Source organism: Meriones unguiculatus, chromosome 1 (assembly GCF_030254825.1).
Source record: "Meriones unguiculatus strain TT.TT164.6M chromosome 1, Bangor_MerUng_6.1, whole genome shotgun sequence".
Classification (NCBI taxonomy): Eukaryota; Metazoa; Chordata; class Mammalia; order Rodentia; family Muridae; genus Meriones; species Meriones unguiculatus.
The window spans coordinates 84,038,359-84,065,075 of record NC_083349.1 but is presented as its reverse complement, the minus strand read 5'-3'; the positions used below and the strand labels follow the sequence as shown (position 1 = coordinate 84,065,075).

General features: G+C 38.8%; 1 protein-coding gene and 1 long non-coding RNA gene across 7 annotated transcripts in view; both read left to right on the top strand.

The window, feature by feature from the left end:
- Nucleotides 1–26,717, top strand: part of Cpq (carboxypeptidase Q) — a 568,473-nt gene that overhangs the window by 181,646 nt on the left and 360,110 nt on the right. The window lies entirely within an intron of this gene.
- On the top strand, nt 220–9,513 carry LOC132656976 (uncharacterized). The gene is made up of 3 exons (XR_009594817.1): nt 220–348; nt 8,258–8,311; nt 9,037–9,513. It is a non-coding gene; the product is annotated as an uncharacterized LOC132656976 (long non-coding RNA).

Sequence of the window (26,717 nt, the reverse complement as noted above, 5' to 3'; positions counted from 1 at the left end):
GAGAGTGGGCAGCCTTGTCTTGTCCCTGATTTCAGTGGGATTCCTTTAAGTTTCTCTTTGTTCAGTTTGATGTTGGCTATAGGCTTGCTGTATATTGCCTTTACTATGTTTAGATATGTGCCTTGTATCCCTGATCTCTCCAATACTTTAAATATGAATGGATGTTGGATTTTGTCAAATGCTTTTTCAGCATCTAGGGAGATTATCATATGGTTTTTTTCTTTCAGTTTGTTAATATGGTGGATCACATTGATGGACTTCCGTATATTGAACCACCTCTGCATACCTGGGATGATGCCTACTTAGTAATGGTGGATGATATCTTTGATGTGTTCTTGTATTCAGTTTGTGAGTATTTTGTTGAGTATTTTTGCATCAATGTTCATAAGGGAGATTGGCCTGAAGTTCTCTTTTTTTGTTGGGTCTTTGTGTGGTTTAGGTATCAGGGTGACTGTGGCTTCATAGAATGAGTTTGGTAATGTTCCTTCTGTTTCTATTTTATGGTATAGTTTGAAGAGAATTGGAGTTAGCTCTTTTTTGAAGGTCTGGTAGAATTCTGCACTGAAACCATCAGGTCCTGGGCTTTTTTTAGATGGGAGACTTTCGATGACTGCTTCTATTTCCTTGGAAGATATAGGACTATTTAATTGATTTACCTGGTCCTGATTCAGCTTTATTAGGTCAAATGGATCCAGAAAATTGTCCATTTCATTTAAATTTTCAAATTCTGTTGCGTATAGACTTTTGAAGTAAGTCCTAATTATTGTTTGAATTTCCTCAGTGTCTGTAGTTATGTCCCACTTTTCATTTCTGATTTTGTTTATTTGGATGGTGTCTCTCTGCCTTTAGATAGCTTGGCTAAGGGTTTGTCTATCTTGTTGATTTTCTCAAAGAACCAGCTCTTGGTTTCATTGATTCTTTGAATTGTTTTATTTGTTTCTAATTGATTGATTTCAGCCCTGAGTTTGATTATTTCCAGCCATCTACTCCTTTTTGGTGTGTCTGCTTCTTCTTTTTCTAGGGTTTTTAAGTGAGCCATTAAGTTGCTTGAATGCGCTGTCTCAAATTTCTTCTTGAAGGCACTTAGTGCTATGAACTTTCCTCTTAGCACTGCCTTCATTGTGTCCCACAAGTTTGGGTATGTTTTGTCTTCATTTTCATTGAGTTCTAGGAAGATTTTAATTTCTTTGTTTACTACTTCCCCGAACCAGCTGTCATTTAGTAGCAAGTTGTTCAGTTTCCATGTGCGTGTAGGCTTTTTGCTATTTCTGTTGTTGTTGAGGTCCAGCTTTATTCCATGGTGATCAGACAGGATACAAGGGATTATTTCAATCTTCTTCTTTCTGTTGAGGCTTGTGACCAACTATATGGTCTATTTTGCAGAAGGTTCCATGAGGTGCTGAGAAGAAAGTAAATTCTTTTGTGTTTGGATGTAAGGTTCTGTAAATGTCTGTGAGGTCCACTTGATTCATGACCTCTGTTAGAGACATTGTTTCTTTGTTTAATTTCTGTTTAGTTGACCTGTCCTTTGTTGAGAGTGAGGTGTTGAAGTCTCCCACTATTAGTGTGTGGGGATGTATGTGTGGTTTAAGTTTTATCAATGTTTCTTTCACAAATGTGGGTGCCCTTGTATTTGGGGCATAGATGTTTAGGATTGTGATGTCTTCTGGTTGTTCCCTAATTGTTCTTTTAGTAGAGTTAGTATGTCTGGTTTTATATCGAGGCCTTTGATCCACTTGGTCTTTAGTTTTGCGCAGGGTGATAAATATGGATATACTTGCATTTTTCTACATGTAGACATCCAGTTAGACCAGCACCATTTGTGGAAGATGCTATCTTTTTTAATTGTATGATTCTGGCTCCTTTGTCAAAAATCAACTCTCCTTAGGTGAGTGGGTTTATTTCTGGGTCTTTGTTTAGATTCCACTGACCCACCATTCTGTTTCTATGCCAGTACCATGAAGTTTTAATTACCATTGCTCTTAGTGTACACCTTGAGATCAGTCATGGATATCTCCTGAAGATTCTCTTCTACTTGCTTTGTTTTTCTATATGAAGTTGAGAATTGTTCTTTCAAGGTTTGTAAAGAATTGTTTGTTATTTTAATGGGAATTGCATTGAATCTGCAGATTGCTTTTGGCAGGATGGCCATTTTTACATGTTGATCCTATGGAACCATGAGCACAGGAGATCTTTCCACCATCTGATAATCTGATATCTTCTTCAATGTCTTTCTTCAGAGACTTGAGGTTTTTTTTTAATGCATATATGTTTTTTTATTATTATAGATAATGTTATTCACATGCAAAACATGTGAACTGAAGATTTTTTTTTTAATGCTGAAAAGATTATATATTATTCTTGAAGTCTCTCAACATTTTTTTTTTTTTTTTGTTCTTCTCAATGCAGTTTATTCAGGAACCTTGAACAATCTTCTGACCCTGGGGAAAGCCAGCCTACAGCTTAAAATAGTCTCTGGGTAGCCAACCCTAGCGTGCCTCATGGGCAATGCAGATAGGTCCACATACTCCGAAGCAAGCCAGATCCTCAGCCTTAGCCAAATATGGAGTTGTTTGTGACAGAGAGCACTCATCATCGGGAAGGTGGAAGTTGGAAACCAGTTCCATCTTTAAGGCATAGCATTCCGCAGCTCTCTACAGTTCCCCCTTTTGGTTTTAGACGCATCAGGCAAGAGTAGAGGTCTGATCTCTGATATTAGAAATAAATTGGGACTTTGTACCAATGTTCATTTAGGTGTCATCCACCCAAAGAGCATCAGACCCGTCTGATACCTTTTTCTCAGAGGCGGGACCTGGGGCATCAACCCGCATGTAATCAGACATGCTCTTCTCTGGGTCCAAAGCGGCTGACCCTGAGTGCAGTGCTTAGCCTCGCATCCTGAGGGTAACATTTTAGCTTTTTATGGTAGCCAACCATGCTTGGAAAGACTGTCCTGCTTCAATGGCTGTAAAGGCCTGAATGATCATGGCTGCATTACGCTGTTGTGAGACTCTAATCTTGCATATGTACCACAGGCAAACCAAGGAGAGCAACACCAGAAGGCCTGCTAACACTCCCATGCCCGCCCAATTCCTTCAGATGATTCATGGCTGTAGCAATCCATGATGATAATCCTGTGGCTAGTCCTGAGTCTACTCTGGTAGAATTTGCCGTAACAGTGGCCACTCTCAGCTGCTCCGTCATAGTATCGAATTCTTCAGTCCAATTACCTAAAATATAGCTAGACAATTGTTTAGACAGATTTGCAGCACAGGAAAAATTCTCATATTGTATGCTAGTGACACAAAGTCCAGCATACTTCCATTGACAGCCAAGTTGAGCGATTTGCCATAGGGTATCAATTTGGTCCTGCACGAGGTCAATCCTCTGATTGAACACCATCAAGTCTTCTTTTAGTTGAGCATTAATTCCTTTTTGTATATCTAAAGCATGAGCTACATTGGCTAAAATATTATTTAGGGTCTGAGCAGTCTGCATAGTATGACTCATGGCTAATGCCGCGGTGGTAGCTCCAACAGCCGCCAATGAGATGGCAGTAACAATGGCTGTAATTCCAAGATCCCTTTTCTGTCTGAAAAGAGTCATAGCGTGAGGGGCATCAACGGGCACAGGCACCCAGCGAGGCATGCGAGTAACCAGGGCATACCTAAATTCACTAGCATTCCAGCATTGGGCAAAAAAGCAAGTATCATTACCACAATTACTTGGCTCTATCTGGCTAACAATGAATAAAAATGGGGGTTATAAACAAACAGGTGTGGACTTATAGGAAATATTATGAGAAGCCTTAGCCCCCTCGTTGGAACATCCTGCATCAGTTCTAGAACTAGCAGTGGTGGTGTCCGAGGTCTGAGTAGGTTCAGGAGACCATTACCCCCAGGGGCGAGACGTGCTCCATGTAAATTGACTAACTCCATGCTTTCCTCCACTTTTTAAAGTCATTTAAGGTTCTTAAATTATCTTTTCTTTTTTTTTTGAATTTTTCATCAATTACACTTTATTCATTCTGCATCCCCCCATGAGGGTTTTTGTTTTTTGTTTTTTGTTGGTTTTTTTTTTTTTTTTTTGGTTTTTTATGTTTTTTTTTGAGATAATTTTGTATTCAGCTACTTTGCTGAAGCTGATTATCAGCTGTAGGAGTTTGCTATTAGAATTTTGAGGGTCACTCATTTATACTGTCATATCATCTAGAAATAGTGATACTTCAACTTTTTCCTTCCCAATTTGTATCCCTTTGATCTCATTTAGTAGCCTTATTGCTGTGTCTAGGACTTCTAGTACTATTTTGAAGAGATACAGAGAGAGTTTGGTGGCCTTGTCTTGTCTTTGATTTCAGTGGAAATGCTTTAAGTTTTTCTCTGTTTAGTTTGATGTTGACAATAGGCTTGCTCTATAGTGCCTTATTATGTTTAGGTATGTATTTTGTATCCCTGAGCTCTCCAAGACTTTAAACATGAACTAGTGTTGCATTTTGTGAAATGCTCTGTCATCATCTAAGGAGATGATTATGTGGGTTTTTTGTTTGTTTGTTTTTTTATTTCAGTTCGTTTATTAGGTGGATTGTATGGGTGGATTTACACCCCTGCATGTCTGGGATGAAGCCTACTTGGTGATGGTGGATGATATCTTTGATGTGCTCTTGGATTCGGTTTGTAAGCATTTTTATTGACTATTTTTGTGTCAATGATCAAAAGAAAAATTGGTCTAAAATTCTCTTTGTTGGGTCTTCATGTTGTTTAGGTAGCTAGGTGACAGTGGTCTCATAGGATGAGTTTGGTAATGTTCCTTCCATTTCTATTTTGTGTAATAACATGAAGAGTATTGGTATTAGCTTTTCTTTGAATGTCTGGTAGAATTCTGTGCTGAACCCATCAGGCCCTGGGGATTTTTTAGTTTTATTTTATTGGTTGGGAGACTTTTGATGACTGCTTCTATTTTCTTAAAGGATGTAGGATTATTTAGTTTTTAGTTTTTTTTTTTTAACCTGATCTTGATTCAGCTTTGGTAAGTGGAATCTATCAAGAAAAAGATTTTCAAATTCTGTGGAATGTAGGCTTTTGAAGTAAGACCTAATTATTCGTTGGATTTCCTCAGTGTCTGTTATGTCTCCCTTTTCATTTCTGAATTTTTTGATTTGGATAGTGCCCACCTACCATTTAGTTCATTTGGCTAAGGGTTTGTCTATCTTGTTGATTCTTTTAAAGAACCAGCTCTTGGTTTCATTTATTATTTGAATTGTTCTCTTTGTTTCTAATTTCTTGATTTCAGCCCTGAGTTTGATTATTTTGAGCCATCTACTCCTCTTGAGTTTGTCTTCTCCTTCTCCTTCTTCTTTTCGAGAGCTTTCAGGCATGCCATTAATTTGCTTATATGAGATGTCTCCAATTTCTTTATGAAGGCACTTAGTGCTGTGAATTTTCCTCTTAGAACTGTTTTCATTGTGTCCCATAAGTTTGGGTATGTTTTGCCTTCGTTGTCATTGAATTTTAGTAAGTCCTTAATTTCTTTCTTTATTTCTTCCCTTGCCCAGTTGTCATTGAGTAGGGGATTGTTCTTTTTCCATGTGTGTGCACATTTTTTGTTATTTCTGTTCTTGTTGAGGTCCAGCTTTATTCCATTGTGGTCTGATAGGATGCAAGTTATTATTTCAATCTTTATTCCATTGTGGTCTGATAGGATGCAAGTTATTATTTCAATCTTCTGTTGAGAATTGCCTTGTGACTTACTATATGGTCAGTTTTGGAGAAGTTTCTGCCATGTGCTCAGTAAAAGGTATATTCTTTTGTGTTTGGGTGAAAAGTTCTGGAGATATCTGTTAGTTCCATTTGATTCATGACATCAGTTATTGTTATTATTTCTTGGTTTGGCTTCTATTTCATTGACCTTTCTTTTGATGAGAGTCCCCCACTACTAATGTTGGGAATCAGTGTATGGTTAAGCTTTATTAATGTTTCTTTTACAAATGTGTGTGAACTTGTATTTGCGGCATAGATGGTCAAAAGTGAGATGACATTTTGGCAGAATTTTCCATTGATGCATATGTGTCCTTCCTCATCTCTTTTGATTATTTTTGGTTGAAAGTCTATTTTATTAGTTATTAGTATGGCTACTTTAGCCTGCATCTTGGGTGTGTTTGCTTGGAAAACCTTCTTCTAACCTTTTACTCTCAGGTAATATCTATCTTTCTGGCTGAGGTGTGTTTCTTATATGCAGCACAATATTGGGTCCTGTTTACGCATCCATTCTGTTAGTCTGTATATTTTTATTGGAGAGTTGAATCCATTCATTTTGAGAGAGATTAATGACCAGTGATTATTAGTTCCTTTGATTTTGATGTTGATTGTGATAGTGTGTTTGTGTGTTTGTCTACTTTTAGTCTTTCTGTAGTGAGGTTATTTATTTCCTGTATTTTCTTGGGTGTAGTTAGCCTTCTTGGGTTGTATTTTTCCTTCTAGTATATTCTGAAGGCCTGCATTTGTGGATAGGCACTATTTAAATATATTTTTGTCATATTTTGTCATATCTTGTTTTCTCCATCTATGATGATTGAGGGTTTTGCTAGGTATAGTAGTCTGGGCTGACATCTGTAGTCTCTTAGGGTCTGACATCTGCCCAACCCCTTCTGGTTTTCATAGTCTCTGTTTAGAAGTCAGGTGTGATTCTGATAGGTTTGTCATTATATGTTACTTGGCCTTTTTCCCTTGCAGTTTTTAATATTTTTCTTTGTTTTGTACATTTAGTGTTCTGATTATTATGTGTCAGGAGGATTTTCTTCTCTGGTCTAATTTATTAGATGTCCTTTAGGCCTCTTGTATGCTTATAGGCATCTCTTTCTTTAAAGTGAGGAAATCTTCAATGGTTTTGTTGAAAATAATTTTTGGGCCTTGGAGACAGTAATCTTCTTTTTCCTCTATTCCTGGTATTCTTAGGTTTTCTGTTTTCATGGTGTCCTTGATGTCTTGGATGTTTTGTGTCAGGATTTTTTTTTTTTTTTTTAGATTTAACATTTTCTTTGATGGATGCATCAATTTCTGCCAATGAATCTTCTACACTTGAGATTCTTTCCTCCATCTCTTGTATTCTGTTGGAGATGCTTTTCTCTGTAGTTCTTGTTTTCTTCTCTAAGTTCTCTCTTTCCAGGATTGCCTCAGTTAGTGCTTTCTTTATTGTTTTCATTTCCATCTGCAGATCTTGAACCATTTTATTGATTTTCTTCCCCTGATTGTTTGCATTTTCCTGTATTTCTTTGAGTTATTTATTCATTTCTTCTCTACGGGCCTCAGTATTTTTGATTGTATCTTCCTGTATCTCTTTACAGACTTTGTTTTCTCCATTATCATCCCCATAAGCATGAATTTAATGTAGTATTTTTTCTGTGTTTCAGTTGTGTTATGTTAACCAAGGCTACTTTTCTTCAGATAACTCGGTTCTGGAGATGCCATATTGCTTTTGCTTTTGTTGATTTTATTTATACACTGGCCTTTAGCCATTTTGTTGTCTCTAGTGTTGGCTGGTAGTTTCTGGTGCCTGCTTTAGTTCAGGGGCTAGGGTGCAAGAAGAACACTGGACAGGAAGCCCACGGGAGCCCTTCTCAAATTGGTAGGTATGATCTTGGATTGACAGGTAGTTTTCAGGGAATTTCTGAGGCTCTCCTCAGGTGAATGATCCTGTTGACTAACTGGATCCTCGGATATTGGGGGTTTGCCTCTCACCAGGGGAAGTCTCAGAGACAGTTGCCCTGCCACTGGCATTCTTACTTCGAGGTTAATGAGATGGAGTTGCCAGACACTGTACTCAGACACTGTTTTCTGGGTTCAGCCATCTTTGAGAACCAGCAACCCCAGAATTTTGCTTGGTCTCCCTTGCGCAAGGTTTGAGCTTTTGAGTGGTGTCTGGGGCTGTTCCCTAGCATCATGGGTTCTGAGATTGGGGTTGCATGCCCTGGTACCCTGAAGGTGGTCACTGGCCAGCTAGGTGCTGGAGACTGAGTGGTGGTAGGAACTTGGAAACTTCTCCAGGGATTAGCTGGGTGAACTGAGTTTGGACCTGATTGTTTCACTTACCATGGGGTTTCCTTGAACCTGGTAAACACAGTCTCTGGTGTTTTGTGGCCCACAGTTTGGTCTGCTTGTTACTGTGTAGTCACTGCTGTCCTGCTGATCAGACACAGTATGCGATGGCCACAACCATTTTGGACCTATCTGCTCATTGATTTTAAAGAGCTTTCTATTTCTAGGAGAAATAAAGGTCTCAGAGTGCGATTTTGGAGGCTCCAGTGATGCATCTCTGGGTGAGTTCATGTCTGTGATATAGTACAGAGCAATGTAAGTTGTCTTTTGCTCCTAACTCCCCATGTCATCAGTGGCTGTGAAGAGGGAGCTGGCATTGGAGAGTAATTCAAAACTCATATCAGTAGCTCCATGTGTCTGTGCCCACATGGGATGCTGCTCAGTAAATATTTGATATCACGGTGAATTTAATTTTTAATATAGTCTAACAGTCACACATTCATTGATTCAGTAAGCATTTGTTAAGTGTCTTATATATCTCAGACTAGGAGAAGACCTAAGTTTCATAAAGGCAGATGCTTTTATGTAGTTTGAGGGCCTCTTTAAAAGAAGAATGCTGCATTTTAAATAAAATTATGGTTATAAATCAACACTTATTTTGAATAAGAAAGAATGTTTAAAGACCTTTTAAAGGGTGCTCAATAATATAAAATTAGAAAATTTAGAGAAATATTTTTTAATAAAGTATACAGTTGTTTTCATAATCATTGTTCTTCATAAGACAAGGGACTTGTACTGTATTTTTAAAAGAAAGTGAAAAATACAGTCTTTTAGTATGTTAATCAAAATTTCATTTCTGCCATTTAGTTTTTAGAAAGTTTATTTTAGCTCTATATCTTCTATCTGGTGAGCTCATGTGGGATTGCATTCAAATTTTGAATGCTGTTCTCATGGGTAAAACATAAGATATTGGGACACTGTATAAGCTTTTTTTTTTTTCTCTTAGTTGAACCCTCGATGACTGTGGTCTACTCTTTGCTGCATAATATTATTGGGAGTATGAGAGAATGGATATCAGAATTGTTTTTAAAAGTTCATTCTTGTAAAGATCATCAGCTGGTGCTGCTGTCCCAGTGTGGCACCACAGATGTTAGCTGGTAACACTTCAACCTCATCTTTCCTATTGTCATTTCAAGGCATATTTCCAGGCCATCTCAAGGCTTTAATGTTTGGCATTTCAAAAGAAGCATTCTCCTATTTTGTACTCATCTTGAGCCCTTTAGAGAACAACCAGTCCCATACTTCATTTAACAGAGCTAGAACTTTGGACTGAAAGGTTGTTGAGCTTGTGAAGTTCAGACCAGGGCTATGTGCTTTAGTTCCTTATGACATTTTTCTTTCCTACCAGGTCACATGGTCAAATCTCTGTCAAATATACTCATTCTCTCATGACTTCATGTTATTTTATTTCATTATGCATTGATTTAATCTCCATAGCTGCCCCACAGAGAATTATTAGAATATCCAGTTTGCTTCTAAAATGCTTTATAACAGTTGTGTTTGGGTCATTTTAGTGGGAGTTTAGCAAAATGAGATGTTGCTTGAACTATCATAAGAAACGGAAACTCAACTTATACAAAGGTAAGAATTCTAGGGACTTTGTGTTTTCCTTTTCCCAGCAGGGAAAGAGCTTCGTGGCCTCATCCTGGCACTTGAGTTTTAATCTCTCAGGAGACAAAGCTGACAAAATATCATTTTTTCCATTTAAGGAAAGAAGCTGTGAGGTAGGCTTTCATTGTTTACACTCGAGTTGCTTAGCAGTAGCTGTATCCATAACACCATGGCACACTGGAAAGCCTGCTCATCTGCAAACTCTTCCAGAGGGATTCTGATGCTCGTAAATACCTCTAACATTACATGATTTTTATCTTTTAGTGTAAGTCCTGGTAGAAAATTCAGATTTGTGGATGCATGCCTAAATATTATCCTGTGCTGATCTGGATATTGCTGCTATAAATTTGAGAAATATTTAACTTCAAAGAAGGGGGCAGAAAAGAAGTAACATTTATGCCAGCTTTTAAATGTTGAGTGCCTTGTGAATTTCATCTCAACTGACCATTTACATTGGCTTTTGGAAGCAGAGGGCTTTGCTTCCACTTGATCAAATCAAGTCCTGAGACATTTGGAGATAAGATTATTGTTATGTTGTTATGCAGGCAATTCAACTGGCCCGCTGTCAGGGGCCTATCAGGTCAGGACAACGTCTTATGTCACCACCTGCATCTTACTTATGCCATCACCTCTGCCTGGTGATTGGTATATAACACACTTGCCACTCTGCCATCTTCCTCTATCTCTCTTCTTCTTCTTCTCTATGCCTGTCCATCTGATTCTCTCCTCCACACTCTGTATTTTCCTCTATTAAGCTCTCTCACTGTCTCACTTTTGCCTTTCGCATAATAAACCTCTTTGTAACCACAACCTGTTGTGTAGCATGTAATTTATATCATAACAGTTCTTTAATGACCCATTTTTTTAAGTTAAGGAAGTTTTTAATACAACTAAATTGGAAATCCAAAAAAAGGGGGAAAAAAGAAAGAAAACAAAACACCTTATACAGAGAAGGTTCTGTGTCCCATCATTTCAATAATAGCTACAATACCAGTCACAGTGTGTTCCAATTGATAAGACCAGGCTGGGATGTCTTAGGCTATTTATGTGGCTGTCTTAGAACAATATAGAATAAATAGTTTATAATAAAAATGATTTTTTTTCCTTAAAGTTCTGAAATTCTGGATGCTTAAGATCAAAAAGCCAGCAGGTTTAATGTCTGGTGAGATGAAGTATTGTTGCCGGATCTACCTGAGAGGAAAAACTCTGTATTTTCACCTGATAGAGGATCAGTGGTCAGATAGCAGGATGGTGCCTGAAGCATCTTTTTCACAAGTCTCCAATTTCCATTGACTGTGGCCTGGTCACATCTTAATTTATCACATTGATCATTAAGTCTCAATACCTGCATTTTGGTCAATAGGGTCAAGTCATAGTGAAGAAAAAAATAAAACCTTCCAACAAGTCCAGTAAGTGTACATTTATAATATTGGACCAGTCTGAAGAAGCATCTATTGCCTTAGCTCCTCTTTCTTTGGAAGGTGGACATTAAACTATAACCCTTGGTTATAGTTATCTGTTGTTCTTTTGTTGCCTCCTCTTCTCTTTATCTCTTCTCTTCTTCATTCAGTTCTTTTTCTGTGGTGAATAGCAGTTAACAAAATTTGCTCTTATTTTCCAATCTGAAATTTGGAAGCCCAGGCTATATCTTCTTGGTAATTCTTTTTGGCATTTCTACCCTCCAAACATTTGCCCTACCACATCTTTAGCTTAATGTCATCACTGATTTTTGACCATATTGGCAGTTTCCCAAAGACCCAGGGAAGAAAACAGAGATCTTCAGGTATATAACCTTAGAATCCAGACTTGGATAATGAAATCATTTCTCCACCAGCCCTGTTACTGAATCTCATTCCAGCTGGAATGGAAAAGGCACATTGGTCATGCTGTCAGAAGTAGATTGGATTTCTCCACTGCTATTTCCTCTCCTCTTAACTGAAAACAAACTGAATACCATACATGTTAAATAGAATCACATATGAAAATATACACAAGGAGAAGGTGATGGTATTTGTGTCACATTCACATTTGGTAAACTAAGTCATGTTTACAAAGGGAAACATGAGGGAGTGGTGTACTTCCTTCTCTATTTTCAGTGTGTGTATGTGTATTTATTTTAGATTTCACCATGTTCCAATAGTGCTTTACATGCCCATACACCAGATTATATAAAGTGATTTTCACAGGAAAAGTAAGGGCTTGTTCAGAAAATTAACATTCTAGTTCCCAGGTGACTCTTGACCCATTTTTCTCATTGAAGGCTCAGAGGGCTCCTGAAGGGAGTGGAGGTGGCATGAGATTACAGAGGTGCCATGATCATTAGCCACAGCAAAGTTCGGAGTGTCACAAAGGGACCCTAAATCTACAACTTCCTGCCATTTTCTCAAAGGTTGTCAATACTAAGCTTCTAGACACTGATGAGGAGTCCTTGAGTACCTGCTGCCAGGGTATAACTGGGTGATGACTTTGAGAAAGGGGAGTGTAGGGGGTCTAGAAATGAAGAACCTCACTCTGAGGCTTCCTGTTAGATCATTGCTTCTCACTATGCCTCTTGGGGTTTATCACTAACAAATGCATATGCCTAGCCAAGCCCTTCTTTTGTATGCCTGAGATCAAGGGGCCCCAGGATCTCACTGTGGGAACCCCTAACCTTTCCTGACCTCTAAAGTCCTTTCCATTCAGGATCTAAGCTGTTTCAGTAGGAACTTCAGGAAGAAATGGGCATTGCTTCCAGTCTTCTCCCCACCCCCAGCCACCTTTTGAACCCTTCTCATTCCTTTTCAGGGACCCACCCCCTTTGTCGTTGAGGACTAAAGACAAACTCTCTTCATTCCTGTCCTGTGGATGTTATTCTACTAGTTGATCAAGAAGTACTTTTTTATTTTTCCAGATGGTTCAGTTTACCTGGCCAGTGAATGAGATGCTAACAACAAAGTTTCTGTCACACCCAGTCACATATTCACAGATGAGCAAAAGTTTCACAGAAGAAAACACAAAAGCTCTAGTTTGAGCTGTTCTAGAGTCTCACTCCCATTATCTATGCTACAGGCAATGGACAGAAATATACTTGGTCTGTGTGCCTATGTAGAAATCCCAGACTTATTTCCTTCTCTATTTTTGACATTAGATTTATAGGTGATTATAAAAGCACACCAACCCTCTATGATAAAGCTTTATCCTCTGAGCATGTTACATCTTTTTTTCTTCTTTGCTTCTGGTCACCACTCTCTGCTTCCTCCTCTCCTCCAAGTCAGAGCGCACAGAAAAATTTTACTGTCTTTGGACAGTCATCATATAGACAGTATGAGCTCATTTAAGCTGAATTGTCTGGAGGAAAGTAAATATGTTCAATAGAAGAGCAATTTGGATGACAAGTGCTAGAACACAGCAGATGGCATGGCTAGAGAAATGCTTTTCAGACTTCCATCTCATGTTTCAGGTGCCCCCTCTCTGTCCTCTGTTCCTATGTGCCCATAGTTGAACCATATGAGAAGTACAAATGTAGTTTGTAGAACTTGTCATGAAAAAAAATAAATAAATAAAACACATTTACAGCTCCTCAAAAGAATCAACAGTACTGAAACTGTTACTTGGGGTTATTATTGTGGATGTTTACTAGACCCATTGGGAGAGTATGAGGCTCACAAGTTGTTCAATAAACACGTATGTTACTGAGGCTACAAATTTGGACATTTGGACAGTTCTCAATGTCAGTTAAGGCTTGGAAGTTCTTGTCAAGATATACCCAAAAGTGGTTTTAAACATATATTCCCATTTGTTAAATAATCTGAAGAAATTTATTGGCTCTCATTTGCCATAACTGCCATAGGAAGGTATGTAATGGAAGGTAAGCTTTTTCTGGTTTAGGTAAAACATTCTAAAATTCAAGGCCAGGCTGTAATCTATGAATCATTATATTCTTAAAATACCATGAGAACAGAGCAACCCTGAGAAAGATCAACCTTTACAGACACAGATGGAATTTCTTCTCTGAACACTGGTAATTCAAGTGACACTTACTGTTTGCTTGCATTTGTAGTGAAATTCTTGTCTTCAGCCTTGCACTGGGCTGTTACAGACCTTCTGAAAGAGCAACACAAAATGATGCTTTAGGCACACAAACACAGGAGACATTTATAATACTGGGCATCAGAGGTTTTGATATGAGGCCAGTATTTAGTTCACATTAGAAGCTTAAAATTTTCACCCTGTGTGTTTTGTCTCTGTGTTTACATATTTTTAGAGTTTCATAGAAAAGGCTTTCTGTGAGTAAAGAAATAAAGTACCAATAGTGTAGACTGCCCACATCTCATTACTTACCTTTCTATTATCTTATACATGTACTTGCTGATAGGAATCCCATACCAATGCCAAAACTAATGATGGCAATTTTACATCATTATAGAGACTGAAGACATCCTAAAATGGAACTCAGAGGAAATGATTAGTGTACCTTGCTTACAGCTGTAAGGATATCCTGCTGGCAAGGCGCTACACTGCACTTCTCTTCTTATCAAAAGCTCCTGGACTTTCGTTAATTGATGTGAACATATTTATATTTCTAGAGTTGTAGCAAATTAGCAATTTAGGAATTATATTCCTATGTTTATATTTTATTCATATATATATATATATATATATATATGGAAAGAGAGGGGGATATTCAGGGAAATGAGAAAAGAATGTTGCCATAAAGCTAAATCTTCATCTCCTACACTGGAGGACATCTATAATATAAGGCCACCAACACCAAAAGTTGGAAGGTTGGATTGTATCTTCCTTTTAAGAGACTGACAAGTCCTAAGACCTTCTGTGTAAGTCAGCAAGCTAGAGATGCACTAGTTGAACTTTGCTAGAGTCCAAAGTCCTAAGAGCCAAAGGAGCTGAGGGAATGCTACAGCTTGAGGGCTAGCAATCCAGCAATCTAGAAGAAGGCATGTTTTGGGTCAGGTGTAAAGGCAGGGAAAAGCTAACATCTTTTCTTGAAGGTAGTCACATGGGAGGAATCCCTCCTTACCTGGCAAGAAAGCCCAGCTTTTTCTTCTCTGTTCAAGTCTTCAGGTATTGGTATGAGGTCTGTCTATGATAGGAATGTTCTCTGTCTAGTCCATTGATATAAATATTAGTCCCACCCAAAGGCACTTTCAAAGAATAGAACTACTATATCCTAGTATTTAGATTTGCTGTGTTCTAGTCAAGTTGCCACATGAATTTCACTGTCGTACCTGCCTATTCACAGACAGGTATCTCCTCAGCTCAGAATAATAGGCTACTGCCAGAAAGCAGAGAATGGGAGATTAATGGTGCCATGTAGTAGGTTCAAGGGGCTAGGGCACAGACCACAGGAGACTTCGTGGCTCTTAGAGATAGATTGATTAGGTTCTAGAATATGGAAATTTTGTATTCATTCACTTACTCTTGCTTATATTTACTTTCTTCTTTCATTGAGACCTCAACTCTAAAACCACAGCTTCTTCCTTAATCAGTATGTGAAAAAGTACTATCAGCTGCTCTCATTTATTTATTCATAGACTCATCGAAGGCCCACTCTACAAAAGAAACTGAAAATGCACTATGAATAATAAATCAGAACTCATCCCTCCCTTGTCTGACATGTGAATGGGAGCAGAAGAAAAAAAAATAAGCAAATGAGGAAGGAAAGTAATCTAAAAGGGTGACAAATGCTACAAAAGTAAACAAGTAAATGGAGTATCATGTTGCTTGGAGACAAGAGATGTTATACTAGTTATATTTAGAAGCCCACACTGACTAAGGGTTGAGTGATGGGAAGAAACTGTCCACTCAGAGACCTGAGGCAGCAACCTCTCCAGCAAAAAAAAAAAAAAAAAAATCTGGTGTGACTGGAGAGAACCATTTGATTTGCTCTAGGCAGTGAAAGAAAGCCACATTATTGAAACAGAGTTGGCAGAAGGAAGAGAGAGAAGTGGCAGAGAATTTGACGTGGCCAGATTTTCTTGGAAGGCCATGGAGGCTCTGATTCATCCTTGCATTTTAGCTTTAAAAAAATGGAATTTAAACAGAGAAGTCCCATGATCTGACTTGTAGTTCAGTAAGATCCCAGGCTACTGGTATAACACAACCTATGGATAGCAGAAGTTCAAGCAAGGGGAACAGAAAACAGAACAAATACTTAAGAAGTTGTTGTGATAACCCAGGCAAAACCTTAAAATAGTTAGACAAGGACATTAGTGTGGAGCAATGCACAATAGCGAGTGGTCATTTTGTGGCAGAGCCTTGGTATCTCACTGACAGGTTGGTATATGGAGAGTAAAAGAAATAAAGGATTCCAGAGTGACTGCTGGGCTTTATTTTCAAGGGCAATTATTTTTATTTGAAGTTGTTCTAATTGCAGACTTATTTTCTGTTTGTTCCTTCACACCAGGCTGTAGCTACAGTGAGAAAAGGAAGCTTATTTGTCTCCCTCATTAGATGAAGTATTTAGAATGGTATCTGATGATAGGTATGTAACTATAAATTGTCTACTTAGTATAAACAAGGCTTGTGCTAAGACTGATATTGCAAAGGAGAACACATCAGAAACAACCTCTGTGGACACATATTCTGGTGGAGGGGGAAGATGGTAATTGTGTGAGTTATTTCTGCTCTTGATAACAGTTTGAATGCAAAATATGAAGAAAATGGTTAAGAAAAAATAAACAAACCAAGTCTAGTTATTTCATTGTTCTACTGTTTACTAGTCTTAACTTCTGATAAAGAGAGCAAGGATGGGCCCCCATCATCTTTGAACAGTACTAACAGGTTAGTGTGTTCCCAGGAGATAAGCTTGGATTGCTCCTGACAATCCTCAGCACCCACTTTTTTCGTGTGATGTTGCCTTCTAGCAACAATGGCCAAGTCTGTCCTCTCCTATACAGGTTGGGAACTCAGATTCATGGGTTTCTCCCTGTATCAACCTACAATCTCTCTGCTCGCCCGTCTGATTGTTCATAGTCCTGAGTAGCCCACGCTACACAAGCCTTGCCACAGATTTATTCAGCATGTCACTATGGATAAATTAAATTTGTAAGGGGATGAACAAAAGCCAGTAAGCAGAAGTGCCGTAAAGCAGAGCCCAGAGGATTGGAAGCACACCTGCGTGTTTATTTAAATAAAGGAAAGAAATAAACAACAACAATAACAAATAACTAAAATCCACACCTCTTCCACTGCACTGAAAGAATATATTTAGACATGTCATTTCTTCCATGACATGTGCTTTGAAGAGAAAATTTTGAAAAGAGCTTTGTGTGCCCCTAAGAAGTCTTATCCTCAAGGGTGAACAGTCAGGGAGAGATTTCATAGGGTTGTTGGTCAGTTATCAAAATGAAAAAGGAAAAGCATTTCCTACCTGCAGTTATTGTGGAATGCTTCAGTTGCATAGCTGTATTTAGTCACCCCTAGATGATTTTTGTACATATTCCAGCCAGAAAAGACAGTTCGGTTGCCAGGGAGTCAAGAACTCTTTATTTCACACTTTCTTAGTCTTGTTTCGTTTTGTTTTTTCAATGTGAACTGTTCTTAAAGAATTTCTTTCTTATTATTTTTCTTGTCCTGATATTGACCTATTTAGGAGGTATAGAGTAGCAAGACTGATCAGAAGGCAGACCCCAGAGAGATGAGTGACAGAGATTCTTGGGATGTGAAAAGATGAGTTTAGCAACTGCTAAGTAGGGGGTAGATGTACAATTCATTATTCCAAATTGATTATCTCCATGAATGTACCTCAGAGGTACCTTCCTTTTGTTTTAGCAGAGCTTAGTATTCTCCAGGTGAACACACTCTGCCAGGAGTAAGGCAGGATCTTGAGATATACCCAGTATGGTACCATGTCTGTTACTGAGGCATCCAGTATTGAGGCAGAGGAGATGTGTACCTGAAATAGTACCTCAAGAAAAAGTGTAATAATTAATAACAGAAGTGTTTGTAGGGAGAAAGTGAAGGGTGGTTGTATTCTTGGGGTTACCAGGATTCATTTGGTATCATTCTTCATGCCTTCCCATGCCTCCAGCTCCTCGACTCTCTCCTTTGCTTTCAAGACAAAAAACTTTGGGAAGGAGAACACTAACCTTCTGGCCATTGCTATGAGTGTAGTGTTCTCTGTAATACAGAGAACTATGTGTATAGCCATAAGTCCAAGCCCCTCCTCCAATTTGACTGGTCTTGAGAGCTGACTTAAAAATGTTAATAACTTGGATAACTTGTGAATATTTCACTTGATTATTCCTGATACCCTGCTCTAGTCAGTATCTTTAGATATAAGCAATGATGTAGATGTGATACATATTCTTCCAGATCTTCTCCCTACCCTGCACAGTAATATATATGTGAGGGGGAGGTGCGTGTGTGTGTGTGTGTGTGTGTGTGTGTGTGTGTGTTGGTATGAGTATTTTCTACAAACTTATCTTAGAAATCTGTTCTATTTAATATTACTTCATTGTCATGTTTGCTGGGTTTTGTTTTGTTTTCAATGTCATTTATACATTTTTGGTTCTTTGCTTAAATATTTTTATTGGAATTCTAAGTATTATTCTTCAAAGTTACAGTGGCTCAGAGTTTCTTTTCTGCTAGGCAGATTGAGCTCAGGACTAATTATTTTAGCCTAAAGCACACTGAATTGCATTAGGAAAGTCTGCTGTTTCCTTCAGATTCAGACCACTACTGACTTGGTGTTTCTGAAACATTGACTTGCATGGAGAATCTTGTTAATCTTCTTTTCCATAGTACTCAGAACAAATAGAGTTACTGCTCTGCTTTTTTATTTTTAAAGCTCTTCTTCCACATAGTGCCCTGCACCCTGAGGGGAGGTGTTTGAACCATCTCATTTAGGACTGAGTGCTACAATGTTTCTCTGCACATATCAGAAGTTAAGTATTCCGTTCAAGCAAACCAGTATGTTTTTTAATCATGTCTGGTAATTAACTTAAACACAGGGTCAAACCGTTTGGGAAGCATTAGGAGGCTATAATTTTCAAAGGCATTGAGCACATTAGGTCTCAGTGCTCCTAAGAAGAATGAGCTCACTAAGGTAGGTCACCTGACATTCTACCCTCATTCTCTTATTGGTCCCCTCCAAGAGCATGTTCATACTTTTGCTATGTAGGAAATGACTATACACGGATTGTAGGAGTTCAGCGTGTTCTCTTAGATATCAGGAGAATGATATAGGCAAAGAGATGTTCAATAAAAAGAAAGTCATTGAGAAAAGCATGTTTTCAACATAGGCAATTTCCCAGTTTAGAAGCTTAGCCGTCATTGTTCAGAGAGAATATTGGCTACAACTTCAAAGCTTTATTTATTTGTATTGAAGAAGTTTCCAAATGTTTCCCTTAAAATCCTCCCATTGGGTGGCTCACTTGGGTTTTGAATATGCTTTTTGTTTCCCTGAAGCATCTTGGTTCAGCAGCTTGGGCAAGAGGGTATGAATTTCTGAGGCAGCCATTTTCTAACGTTGAGCAAGTGTAGGATTGAAACCCATGCAGAGGCGGCATGCACTTGTCTCAACCAGTAGGAGCTTTTCCAGCTCATGGGAGAGGGGGATGTCTGCTGAAATAGTTGGTCGGGATCCTTTCAGTTTAGAGAAGAATTAAGCTCTGAAGTGAATAGATAAGTAGCAGACTCCATGAGCCTGTAGAATTCTGTGTTTTCTTTATTTGTTTGTAGTAGATTAGCTTTAGGCAGCATTGATACCCTCTGTTTGAGTACCAAAATAAAAAGTTGTAGTACTTACTTTCAAATCTAGTAAATGGATTTTTAAAGTGAATATATATATATATATATATATATATATATATATATATTCAATGCAGTTTATTCAGGAACCTTGAACAATCATCTGACCCTGGGGAAAGCCAGCCCACAGCTTAAATAGCCTCTGGGTAGCCAACCCCCGCGTGCCTCGTGGGCAATGCAGATAGGTCCACATACATGGAAGCAAGCCAGATCCTCGGCCTTAGCCAAATGTGGAGTTGTTCTTGACAGAGAGCAGTCACCATCGGGAAGGTGGAAGGCAGAAACCAGCTCCATCTTTAAGGCATGGCATTTCTCAGCTCTCTACAGTTCCCCCTTTTGGTTTTAGAAGCATCAGGCAAGAGTAGAGTTCTGATCTCTGATATTAGAAATAAATTGGGACTTTGTACCGATGTTCATTTGGGTGTCATCCACCCAAAGAGCATCAGACCCGTCCGATACCTTTTTCTCAGAAAAAAGGGGGACCTGTGGCATCAACCCACATGTAATCAGACATGCTCTTCTCTGGATCGAAAGCGGCTGACCCTGAGTGCAGTGCTTAGCCTCGCATCCTGAGGGTAACATTTTAGCTTTTTATGGTAGCCAACCATGCTTGGGGAGACTGTCCTGCTTTAATGGCTGTAAAGGCCTGAGTGGTCATGGCTGTATTACGCTGTTATGAGACTCTAATCTTGCATATGTACCACAGGCAAACCAAGGAGACCAACACCAGAAGGCCTGCTAACACTCCCATGCCCACCCATTCCTTCAGATGATTCATGGCTGCAGCAATCCATGATGATAATCCTGTGGCTAGTCCTGCGTCTACTCTGGTAGAATTTACCGTGACAATGGCCACTCTCAGCTGCTCCATCATAGTATCGAATTCTCCAGTCCAATTACCTAAAATATAGCTAGACAATTGTTTAGACAGATTTGTAGCACAGGAAAAATTCTCATGTTATATACTAGTGACTCAAAGTCCAGCATGCTTTCATTGACAGCCAAGTTGAGCGATTTGCCATAGGGTATCAATTTGCTCCTGTACGAGGTCAATCTTCTGATTGAACACCATCAAGCCTCCTTTTAGTTGAGCATTAATTCATTTTTGTACATCTAAGGCATGAGCTACATTGGCTAAAAGATTGTTCAGGGTCTGAGCAGTCTGCACAGTATGACTCATGGCTAATGCCGCAGTGGTAGCTCCAACAGCCGCCAATGAGATGGCAGTAACAATGGTGGCTGTAGTTCCAAGATCCCTTTTCTGTCTGAAAAGAGTCATAGTGTGAGGGGCATCAACGGGCACAGGCACCCAGCAAGGTATGCGAGTAACCAGGGCATACCTAAATTCACTAGCATTCCAGCATTGGGCAAAAAAGCAAGTATCATTACCACAATTACTTGGCTCTATCTGGCTAAAAATGAATAAAAATGGGGGATATAAACAAATAGGTGTGGGCTTATAGGAAATATTATGAGAAGCCTTAACCCCCTCGTTGGAACATCCTGCATCAGTTCTAGAACTAGCAGTGGTGGTGTCCGAGGTCTGAATAGGTTCAGGAGACCATTGCCCCCAGGGTCGAGACGTTATTTTTATATTAATTACAGTTTATTCACTTTGTATTCCAGCTGTAGCCCCTCCCTCATTCCTCCTAATCTCACCCTCCCTCCCTCATCTCCCCCCATGCCCCTCTCCAAGTCCACTGATAGGGGAGGTCTTCCTCCCCTTACATCTGACCCTAGCTTATCAAGTCTCATCAAGACTGGCTGCATTGTCCTCCTCTGTGGCTTAGCAAGGCTGCTCCTCCTTTGGGGGATGGGAGAGATCAAAGAGCCTGCCACTGAGTTCAAGTCAGAGACAGTCTCTGTTCCCCTTACTAGGGACCCAAAATTAATTTATTTTATTTTATGTGCATTACTGTGAAGGGGTCAGATTCCTTGGAATCAGCATTATAGACAGTTGTGAGCTGTAATGTGAGTGCTTGGAATTGAACCCAAGTCCTTTGAAAGAACATATAAAGTGCTCTTAACCACTGAACCATATCTCCAGCCTAAAGTGAATATTTTGATAACAAGTATTACACTATTTTGAATTAAAATTTTGGATTTCAATGTGCATGTGTGCGTTTGTGTGTGTGTGCCACAAGTTTCAATCTGAAAAATAATGAAAGAAGATCTAGGAACAAAAGTATTTCTTCTGGAGTCATTTGGTTGTCATAGTTTATCAAGCTGTTATTAAATACTTAATATGTATTCCTTTTTATACATTGAACTTTGCATTCATGAAAGAAAATGAATGAAATTTGGATGCTGGTGTCACAGGGTACATATTAACTAGGTTGTAATTAAAAGTCAGCACAAACATTTTAGAATGTAGACAATTTAATCCAAGTAACTTTCATTAGGAACATAATTATATACCCAATGCTTTGCTTTTTACTGATAGTTTATAATCATATGACTAAAAAAGCAGAAAATTGTGAACTGTACTGTAAGGGTTGTGAACTTCATGGAGGAAGGTCAGAACTGAGAGGAAAACATTTGAATGGAAAAGAGAAGAGAAACACTGATTGAGGAAGGCTGTTTAGGTTGCTAAACTTTTCTCTGTTAATGCCTCATGGCCCTTAAATACATGAAATGCTGTCACTGAAATGTGACAAAATTTTCACATTCTCACTTCTCTTTGCTAATTCTGGCAAAAGAAGTTTGCAGAGAACACACCCAGCAGTTTATAGAGATGGAACTAAAAACAGATGTTCCTATTCTGAAATAAACCTGGTATGTTTAAACTCAGATTTATTCATTAAATGCAAGTTGGATGATTCCTCAGAATATCTGAATGTTGATGCTACTCAAAGCAAGCCTGCACATGAGCAACACATGAGTTTGAGTTCTTGAATGAGAAGCCAACTCAGAGGGCAGGCTGGAATATAGTCACACAAGACAGAAGATTAAATATGATGAATAAGTTAAAGGAAAACCAAAACATTGTGAGCAATCAGAGGAAAAAGACCTTAGGTTTAAGGAAAGAGAAATAGAAAAAGAAAGGATGAACAAATCAGAGAGGCTTTTATGAAGAAGATAGTATTTTTAATTTATTTTTATTATTACAATTCATTCCTTTTATATCCCAATTTTATCTCCCTCCTTCATCTCCTCCCAGTCCTAACCTTTCTCCTACTTCCCATAGTCCACTGTAAGGGGGAGTTCTCCTCCCTTGCCATCTGACCTTAGCTTATTAAGTCTCATCAGGACTGTCTGCATCTTCTTCCTCTGTGACCTGGCAAGGCTGCATCACCAGGGGGAAGTGATCAAAGAGCAGGCAACTGAGTTCATGACAGAGACAGCCCCTGCTCCCCTTACATGAACCAACATGAAGACTGAGCAGTCTGTCAGCTACATCTGAGCAGGGGATTTAGGTTCTCTCCATGCATGGTCCTTGGTTGGTGCATCAGTAGGAAGTGGTATTTTAACCAGTCAAAGAAGATGAGGGGCATAGGTGTCATAGATGAGGTAAAAGTTTGGATGAGGGGCATAGGTGTCATAGGTGAGGTAAAAGGATAGGCTATATCATGAAGGATAGTGTGTTTGGTAATTAGCATGTGATGTGAGGTTGGCATAGAAAATGCAGAGAAATAGTGAATTTTATGGTTACATGCTATGTCAATCCAGCTAGTCATTATAATTGATTTACTAATATGAGCCTAAGATTACGCATCTTTAAAATAAGAACATAAAATTGCTTTTTGTATTTTTGTATATGTGTAAAGATGAGTTATAATCTAGAATAATTGCAGCAAAACTTTGGCAACACAATAAATGGAAATGGTCCTTGTGGCAAGTACTTAGGCTGAATCAATTTTGGACAATATTCTAGATTTAAAAAGTAGTGTGCAATCAAAATTGCACAAAATTGGGTGGTATAAAGGAGCAAGTTAAGGAATATGAACTTAGTTTCACTAGCATTGAAAAGCCGCTGAAATTTTTATTAGTGTGTTGATTTAGGTTTAGAGTTGGAAATTATATTCTGATGTTAGTGATGTTCCAATGTAATGATAAAATATAGAGGGTCAGGACCACTAAATAAGGTGCCCAGTGAAAGACACCTGAATTCTTGTAAGATCATCTGTAATATCAAAAATAAAAACTTATTTTCAAAACAAAAAATATGGCTATCTAAAATAATGCCCATATTTCCTCACTGTCTTGTTGCTACATTTGGTCCTAATGTAGCATGCAGTAGTTTTTGCTCTTAAGCACAGCTTAACCTAGAAGACAGCTGGCACACCCCCACTTTTTCTGTGTGATCTACTTCTATACCATGCACATCTGCCATCTGGGTCTAGACCCAGCTTGTTTGGACCTTGGGAACATTCCATGTGTGAAGTAAAAGGAACCTGGAATTGTCACACCATCCTTAGGCTAAATTCCATCAGACTTCCACATAATTGAGTCTTAGCCCACTCAGAAGTGAAGGAAACAAGTGAATAAGGTTGAGTTTCCACAGTTTCTAGCCAATCACCATTATCGGTATATAATGAAGCCTGTTTGGAGCAGGGGAGGATGATGGTTTGGTCATTAGTCCAGGTAGAGCTGAGTGGAAACAAGTGTTGAGAGCTTGGAAGAACAGTCTGAATTGGAGGTTTATACTTGGGTGGGAATCATGGCCTTTTAGATAGCTAGCTTGATAGTTGTATAGCTTGTAGGGAAAGAAAATTGGGAAAAATAAAATGTAAAAGAATTGAAAGAAGATGAAGGCCAGTATCTGTTCAAAGAGATGGAAAAGAGTGAGGAGGCAGGTGAAGATAGGGAGTTGAGCAATAAATAAAGGTGTGCTGAAGGAGGTAAGTGCAGAAAGAAGGGTTGAAACTGATTTGGACAACTATTTCCTTTTGCATATAGCAGGGGATAGGAGAGGAAAGGAGGTGCCAATGCTTCTTATAGTCAGGAATGCAATGATGTTGTGTCTGCTTGGTGAATGTAAACATTTTTGATCAGTGTTTCAGAGAAGTGTTGGTTCTGGCTCCCAGAGCTGTTTTCCATTTTTAATGTATGCTTGTGGCTTTGTTAATCTCTTCTCAGGTAAGCAGCTGTACACTGAAATGTGCCAGGTACAGAACTGCCAAGGAATTCCTTGGAGGATGGATGGTCTTGGTTGGAGAATTGTTTAATGGCTTTTAAAGTTTTGAACAGATGGTAAACCTGCATAAATGGCAAACTGTGAATATTGAGCACTCATGAGTTGTTTTGGGGTTGTCTTTAAATAAAATTATTTTGACATATTTTGATAGTATGCATAATTGTTCTTGGTCTACGTAATTTTAAACCATATATAAGTGACTGTAACTGGAAATGATTAGTATTACTTTTGTCCCGATTCACACCATACATGCATGCATACATACATACATGCATACATACATACATGCATACATATATACATACATACATATATACATAAAGGTAGATCAAGGTAAAGATATAGGAATATGAATAGCTCTACAATGCTGTTGAAAATGTGAATTTTTTTTAGTATATCTTTTTTATTTTATTTTATTAATTACAGTTTATTCACTTTGTATCCCAGCTATAGCCCCCTCTCCTGTCCCCTGCCAATCTTATCCTCCTTCCCCCTTCTTCTCCTATGCCCTTCCCTGGTCCAATATTAGGGGAGGTCTTCCTTCCCTTCCATCTGATCATAGTCTATCAGTCTCATCAAGACTGGTTTCTTTGTCTTCCTCTGTGGACTGGTAAGGCTGCTCCCCAGTCAGGTGGAGGTGATCCAAGAGCAAGCCTATGAGTTCATGTCAGAGATGGTCCCTGTTCCTATTATTAGGGAAGCCTCTTGGATCCTGAGCTGCGTTGGGCTACTTCTGAGTAGAGGTTCTAAGTTATCTCCGTGCATAGTCCTTGTTTGGGGTGTCAGTCTCAGAAAAGACCCCTCTGAGCAGATGTTTTGCTTCTGTTGCTCCCCTTGTGGAGCTCCTGTTCCTTCCAGGTCTTTCTGTCTCCCCCTTCTTACATATGATTCCCTGCACTCTGCCCAAAGTTTGGGTATGTCTCTCAACACATGTTTTGATACCCTGCTGGGTGAAGTCTTTCACAGGCCATTTGTGATAGGCCCCTGTCCTGTTCCTTGATTTCTTCCTTTTCTTATATCCATCTCATTTGCTTTTCTGAATAAAGACTGAGCATCTTATCCAGGGTCCTCCTTTCTACTTAGCTTCCTTAGGTGTACATATTTTAGTATATTTATCCTATATTATAAGTCTAATATCTACTTATAAGTGAGCATATACCATGTGTGTCTTTCTGCTTCTGGGATACCTCACTCAGGATGATCTTTTCTAGATTCCACTATTTGCCTGCAAATTTCATGATTTCTTTGTTTTTAACTGCAGAGTAATTGTGTGAATGTACCACAATTTCTGTATCCATTCCTCAACTGAGGGACATCTGGGTTGCTTCCAACTTCTGGCTTTTACAAATAAAACTGCTATGAACATGGTTGAACAAATGTCTTTGTTGTATACTTGAGCATCTTTTGGATATATGCCTAGGAGTGGTATAGCTGGATCTTGAGGTAGTACTGTTCCTATTTGTCTGAGAATGCACCAGATTGATTTCAAAAGTGGTTGTACAAATTTTCATTCCCACCAGCAATGGAGTAGGATTCCCCTTTCTCCACATCCTGTCCAGCATGTATTGTCACTTGAATTTTTTATCTTAGCCATTCTGATGGGTGTAAGGTCTCAGTGTCGTTTTGATTTGCATTTCCCTGATGACTAGGGATGTTGAGCATTTCTTTAAGTGTTTCTCTGCCATTTGATTTTTCTCTATTGAGAATTCTCTGCTTAGCTCTGTACCCATTTTTTAATTGGGCTACTTGATTTGTTCCTGTTTATCTTTTTAAATTCTTTATACATTCTGTATATTAGCCCTCTCTCAGATATAGAATTGCTGAAGATCCTTTCCCAATCTATAGGCATAGTTTTGTTCTGATGACAGTGTACTTTGCTTTACAGAAGCTTTTCAGTTCCATGAGGTCCATTTATTGATTGTTGCTCGCAGAGCCTGTGCAGTTGGTGTCCTGTTCTAGAAGTTGCCTCCTGTGCCAATGAGTTCAAGGCTCTTCCCCACTGTTTTATCTAACAGGTTTAGTGTGTCCGTTTTAATATTGAGGTCTTTGATGCACTTGGATTTTAGTTTTGTGCAGGGTGATAAGTATGGGTCTATTTGCATTTTTCTACGTGTAGACATCCACTTAGT